This window comes from Ochotona princeps, chromosome 4 (assembly GCF_030435755.1).
Source record: "Ochotona princeps isolate mOchPri1 chromosome 4, mOchPri1.hap1, whole genome shotgun sequence".
In the NCBI taxonomy this organism is placed as follows: domain Eukaryota; kingdom Metazoa; phylum Chordata; class Mammalia; order Lagomorpha; family Ochotonidae; genus Ochotona; species Ochotona princeps.
This window is the reverse complement of record NC_080835.1, coordinates 113,468,126-113,475,101: the sequence shown is the minus strand read 5'-3', so window position 1 is coordinate 113,475,101 and position 6,976 is coordinate 113,468,126. Positions and strand designations below refer to the sequence as shown.

Genomic DNA, 6,976 nt, shown 5'->3' with positions numbered 1-6,976 from the left:
AGGAGGAGAGACAGAGAGGAAGATCTTCGGTCCAATAGTTCACTCTGCAAGTGGCTGCAATGGCTGGAGCTGAGCCAATCTGAAGCCAGGAGCTTCTTCTGGGTCTCCCACGTGGGCACAGGGTCCCAAGGCTTTGGGTCGTCCTCGACTGCTTTTCACAGGTCACAGGCAGGGAACTGGCTGGGAAGTAGAGCTGCTGGGATTAGAGCCAGGGCCCATATGGGATCCCAGCGCATTCAAGGCAAGGACTTTAACTACTACGGTATCGCGCTGGGCCCTTCTTCTTCTTCTTTTTTTAAAGTTTGATTTTGTGGCCGGCACAATGGATCAATTGGCTAATCCTCTGTCTACGAGCTCCAGGATCCCATATAGGCAACAGTTCATGTCATAAATGCTCTGCTTCCCATCCAGTTCCCTACTTGTAGTCAGGGAAAGCAGTGAAGAATGATCCAAGTCCTTGAAACCCTGCATGCATGTGGGAGACCCAAAAGACGCTCATGGCTCCTGACTTCAGCTCAGCTCAGCTCCAACCATTGTAGCATTTGGGAAGTAAACCAGTGAATTTAAGAGTTTTCTCCTTTTCTCTGTAAATCTACCTTTCCAATAAAAATAAATAAGTCCTTAAAAAGTGTTTTATCTATTTGAAGGAGTTACAAAGAGAGATCTTTCATCTGCTGACTAACTTCCTAAATGGCTGCAGTGGTAAGGGCTGAGCCAGAGGGAAGCCAGGAACCAGGAATTTTGGCCTTCTGTTGCTGCTCTCCCAAGAGCACCAGCAAGGAGCTGGATCAGAAGTGGAGCACCTGGGACTCTCACCAGTGCTCGTATTGGGTACTAGTGTCAGTGTCATGGGTAGTGGTTTTACCTGCTATGCCACAGTGCTGGCCCCAGCTCCGGTCATCAATTCGGAAATGACTGGGTCGAGTGACTCAGCAAACATTTCTTGGGTAACTACTAACGACAGATCTCCATGCTATAGACTATGGGACAAGCAGAGAAAATGAAACCTTGCAAACTCTGTAGGGTCATGGGAAGTATGGAAAGGGAGGGATTCTCTTTCCTCGTGCCGTATCCTCATCACCAGCAGTCAATTCCTTAATGTTGTGCCCTCAGTTAGGATGGCCCAGGGGACTATGGTTTTCCAGATGGATCGGGCTCTTTCTGACAGCTGTTCCTAAATCAAGGTGTATACATCTGCAGATGATCCTGACAGCCACGCAGCTGCTGGTACTGGGGGAACATGTTCCAGCAATAGCTGGAAAAGACATCCTTTTTTCAACAGTGATTCCATGTCAAGGAGGACTAACCAGGAGATGCAGGGATTACCCAGGGCTGTGTAACAAATCACAATGGAGGGTTCAAAACAACACACAGTGATTGTCTCCTGGCTTCTAGTTGGGTTCCTGTATAGGTTTGCATTCAAGTTGTTGCCAGGGACAGGGCTCATCAGAGACTCAAAGCAGGGAAGTATTTACCTCTATGAAAGACTGTGGTTTGGTTTGGTTTGGTTTGGTTTCTGGAGGGCAGATTGAGACAACCTTGTGTTCTGGGTCATATAGGTCTCGCCCATCTGCCACTTGTTTCATCAAAGTTTGCAATCCAGGAAAGCAATAGAGGGAGTATGCTGGCAGGGCAGTCATTATCATATATGGCATATGCAAAGATGTGACTGAGACATGGGTGATTTGGCTAAAGTCTCATGCCAATCATTGTTTAGAAAAAACTATGTGTAAACTTCGTGCTCTTGTGTTAAACAACTTTAAAAAAAAATAAGACACTAAATGCATAAGCAAATAGGAAGAGATAAATTGAATATCACCAAAATTTAAAACTTTGTTTCAAAGAACACCATCAAGAAACAGAAAATGCAAACCATATGTCTGTCTGGTGATGGAGTCACAGACACTGAGCTCACAAGTCAATAAGAAAAGTCAAACAGTTCAGTGTAACCATGAGCAAAGTACCAGAATAGAAAGTTCTCCAAAGAGGAGATACAAACAGCCCATATACACATTAAAAAAAAAAAAAAGGGCCCGGCGGCGTGGCCTAGCGGCTAAAGTCCTCGCCTTGAACACCCGGCAGCTCCACTTCCCATCCAGCTCCCTGCTTGTGGCCTGGGAAAGCAGTTGAGGACGGCCCAAAGCTTTGGGACCCTGCACCAGCGTGGGAGACCTGGAAGAGGTTCCTGGTTCCCGGCTTTGGATCAGCGCAGCACCGGCCGTTGCGGCTCACTTGGGGAATGAATCATTGGATGGAAGATCTTCCTCTCTGTCTCTCCTCCTCTCTGTATATCTGGCTTTCCAATAATAATACATCTTTTAAAAAAAAAAAAAACCTCAGCATCATTGGCAATCATGGAAATTTCAGTTAAAACCAGAGACTAGCACTTTCATATCCACTGGGATGTCAAGGAGGTTGTTTTTAAACATGACTAAATTGTTGTCATTGAAATGACATTATGACTGTGCCCTCCTCTTTTTAAAGATTTATTTATTTGAAAGGAAGAACATCAGAGACAGGGGCTGGGATAGAAAGTAATAGAAAAAGAGATCATAGAGGAGAATCAAGATGGCAGAATAGGGTAAGGACACGTTTAAACAGATGGAGAAATATTAGCTAGTATGAGGTAGAGAGGAGCATATACCAGGGAATAGGAAAGGACAGAACAACAGCAGAGGGGTACCAGGAGACTGACAGACACAGGAAAGCAGTGGACACAATGGAGTTGTGTTGTGTTGCTGTGACTGATACCCCAGCGGAATTTAGCAAGTGGCGAATCGAATCACACTGGCAGATGGAACTACACCAGCAATCAGGTGGGAAGGGATTTTCACCAGGAGCTCCAGAGGTGAATCCAGGCAAAGTACTGCCTGTCCTGCTGGTCTGTTTGATTTGACCAGGAGCAATGACAGAGCAGCAGATCCCAGATGGACAGTGTTGGAACAGGGTGGATTTCACAGCCGAGTCTGCCCCCCTAGAGCCGTATTGGGTGCCATTTTGCTTAAGGAGGCAAGGGCTATGGACAGTACTGTGCATGCACTGAGCTGGGAGTGAACTCATAAATGGCTCAGTGAACTGCAACAACGTGGTATCCTACAGGTTCCACCCACGATAGATCCAAGTAGCCCTCAGACCTGACTGCCAGTAGATCAAGAACTCTAGTAGTGGCACATCAGGTGCCATTTCGTACAGTGTGGCAAAGAATTTAAGACTGCAGGGACAATAGTGAGCTGTGTATGTGCTGAGCTTGACAAGAACTCCCTGAGTTCAGTGCATTTCATTGGTCCCACAGGAAAATAATATCGACTATGGCATCATATTGGTCAAAACAGTCCCTCAGACCAAACAGCCAACAGGTTCCGGCAAGATAACACCAACAATAACCTAGCTATATAGGACACCTGGTGTCTCCCTAATCCCGGGACCCACTCCAACCAGAAATGGGAGAAAAGTTGTACAGACAACTGTGCGGCCTCAGCACAGTATCACAGGAAGTGGAGAGTGGTGAGCCACGAGCTGGGGCTACAGAGACCTTGGTGGAAATCTAACTTAAGAACCCAGACCTGGAACTTGCTGGAGAGAGTGGCACAACTGACTTCAAACGAAGAGCCATGTACCAAATACAGTAAGTAAAATCGAACTGTAGACCTGTGGGCAACAGAGCTTAGAAACCTGCCCCAAGGGGAAGAATCTGATAACCACAAGTACAATGACCAAGAGCAAAAGAAGAGACAGAGGCACACTCCCCTGCAAAGGAGCAAAACCCTTTGCCAACCTCAGAGTTAACTGAGGAAGACATCGAGAAAATGGGGATACAGAATTCAAAACACTTGTTATAAAACTTCTTATCAACAACAAGAAGCACGCAGAGCAGGAATTCAAGGAATTTGAGGAATATGTCACACTGGAAATGGATCAAATGAAAGCTGATATATCAGAAATGAAGAATACAGTGGAGCAAATTAAAAGTACAGTGGAGAGTCTCCAAAACAGAATGAAAGAGGCAGAAGAATCTCAAAATTAGAAGATATTTCCTGTCATCAGGGAGAAACAAACAAAAAGTTGGAAGCAGATTTCACCTGCCCCCCCTCGTCCCCGGCGTGGGGCGCCCAGCTTCCCCATGGCAGGACTCCTGACTTCGGGCTTTGCCTTCCCCTCCCCCCAGGGGGTGGCAGCAATGGCCCCAGAGGGCGGGAGCCAGCCAAGGCCCTACCTGTGGGCCTGCCAAATGGCTGGCAGTTGGGCCGGGCTTGCAGCTGTGGGGGTTTTCCGAGTGTCCCCCGCCGGACGACTTCTGCAGAGCCATGGCGCTTTGCCCACCGCAGCTCGCTGTGAGCCTCAAGGCAGCCTGGAGAGCTCTCAGCCTGAGGGCGAGGTAGGAGCCAGCGTGGGGAGCATCTCTGAGGGGACCTCCCTGGAACCCCATGCTGCCCCACCTGGTGACGTAAAGATGAAAAGGAGACACTGGAGCAAAACCCTGAGGAGTCCCAGGACATCAAGGCTCTCCAGAAAGAATTGGAGCAGTTGGCCAAGCTTCTGAAGCAGAAAAGGATCACGCTGGGGGTACACACAGGCCGATGTGGGTTCACCCTGGGAGTTCTCTTTGGAAAGGTATTCAGCCAAGCGACCATCTGCCGATTTGAGGCCCTGCAGCTCAGCTTCAATAACATCTGTAAGCTGCGGCCCCTGCTGCAGAAGTGGGTGGAAGAAGCTGACAACAACGAGAACCTTCAAGAGATTTGCAAAGCTGAGACTCTGGTGCAGGTCTGGAAGAGAAAGCAAACAAGTATTGAGAACTGAATGAGAGGCAACTTGGAGAGCATGTTCCTACAGTGCCGGAAACCCTCGCTGCAGCAGATCAGCCACATCACCCAGCAGCTGGGGCTTGAGAAGGACGTGGTCCCAGTGTGGTTCCATAACTGACGCCAGAAGGGCAAGCAGTGGCTGTTCCCAATGACAGGAGTTTGAGGCTGCCGGATCTCCCTTCCCAGGGGCACCTGTCACTTTTCGTCTGGCTCCAGGGCCCGACTTTGGTACCCCAGGCTATGGCAGCCCTTACTTTACCTCGCTCTTTTCCTGAGGGGAAGCCTTCCCTGCAGTGCCTGTTGCTGCTCTGGGCTTTCCCATGCATTTAAACTGAACAACCTGCCCTTCTCTACCAGGAATGGAGTGGGGGCAGAGAACAGAGAAGATACTAGGGAAAGAGCACCTGGTCTGTAGCTGGGGCTTGGGGGATCCAAAGTTCTTCATTCACTAAGTCAGGATTGGAAACGTGAAGGTTGGGGTAAGGAGTTATTAGGAGGAAACTGGTTGGAGGCAAGGTGAAGTTCAGTGATGCACTTGATTTTAATCCCCACATCACTTTGATTTTAAATAAAGAAGCCTGAAACACTGAAAAAAAAAAAAGCTGGAAGCAGAGCTGGATCAAGCTAAAAAAAAAAAAAAAAAAGATTCAAGAATTGAAATTAAAAGGTCAAATATAAGAGTTATGGGAGTCAAATGTAAGAGTTAAGAGAGTCCCAGAAGGTAACGAAAGGGAAGCTGGGTTTACAAATATATTTAATGAAATAATAAGGGAAAATTTCCCTAATCTAGAGAAAGAATTGGGAAACAACATCCACGAGGGGCACAGAACTCCCAACAGGCTTGATCAAAAGTGATCTTCACCACAACACATGATAATCAAGCTCTATTCAATTGAACATAAGGAAAAGATCCTTAAATGTGCACAGGAAAAAAAATCAACTGACATATAAAGGAATGCCAATTAAACTCACAAGAGACCTCTCACAGGAAATTCTACAGGCCAGAAGAGAATGGAGTGACATATTTCCAGATTCTGAAAGCTAAAAATTGTCAACCCAGAATAACGTGCCCAGCAAAACTTTCCTTTGTCTTTGAAAATGAAATAAAATTCTTCCACAGTAAAGAAAAGTTAAAAGAATATGCCTCTTCCAAACCTGTCCTACAAAGGATACTTAACGATGTTCTCTTGACAGAGAAAAGGAATAGTGCCCACCAAAACCAAAGGCAAATGCGAAGAATATCCCAGTAAAATGACAACAGAAGACCAAGTCAATGAACAACCCATTGCTAAAATGACAGGACAAAATTACCACCCATTCATATTAACCTAAATGTAAATGGCTTAAACTCATCTATCAAACATCACAGATGAGTAGACTGATTTAAAAAAGAAACCCATCTTTTTGTTGCCTACAGGAGATACATTTCACCAACAAAGATCAGCAGAAACTGTCTTTTGGATTTTGATTTTTTTGTTAGTTTCACATCTTCAAAATACTTTATTCTCATTAAATTCTTTAATGACTCATGGATCATACAGCAGCATCATTTTCTGCAAGAAGGTTCTTGATTTTCTTTTTCATTTCTTCAGTGACACATTAGTCATTCAGTAGCATACTATTTAACTTCATGATGTTGTTAATTTTTTTCTTCCTGTTGTTGATTTTGTTTTGTGGATTTTCATTTAAGGGGATGTATAGTGACTGTGTAATGGAGACTATCATATCTAGCAGCATATAATTTGACTTCATTGCATTGTAAATTTCTGTTTTTATTCATGTTGTTGATTTTGTGTTGTGGCTTTTCATTTAAGGGGATGTATAGTGACTGTGTAATCGAGACTATCAGATCCAGATGTGAGGACACAATGCAGTATGCATCTCTACTTCCAGGCAATGATGACTCCCAATGAAACTGTTTACTGTATTTTGATAATAGAATGCTGGACTCTCTGCCATTGTCCATGTCCACAATGATGGACATATGACTGTGTATGAGGAACTATACTATAGTAATGATATAGGGAAACTTGGTGAGGGGGTAGGGAGTTGGAGAAAGAATAAGGGAAATCCCAGGGCCTATGGAACTGTATCATAAAATGATAATAATAAAAAGAAGTAAAAAGAAAAAAAAGAACAAGAGATCATAGAGATAGATAAAGAGAGATCAT

At 45.2% G+C, this 6,976-nt stretch overlaps 1 pseudogene; it reads left to right on the top strand.

Annotated features, from left to right (window-relative positions):
- Positions 1-4,120: 4,120 nt before the first annotated feature.
- LOC101516211 (POU domain, class 5, transcription factor 1-like) lies at positions 4,121-5,080 on the top strand (annotated as a pseudogene).
- Positions 5,081-6,976: the final 1,896 nt, after the last annotated feature.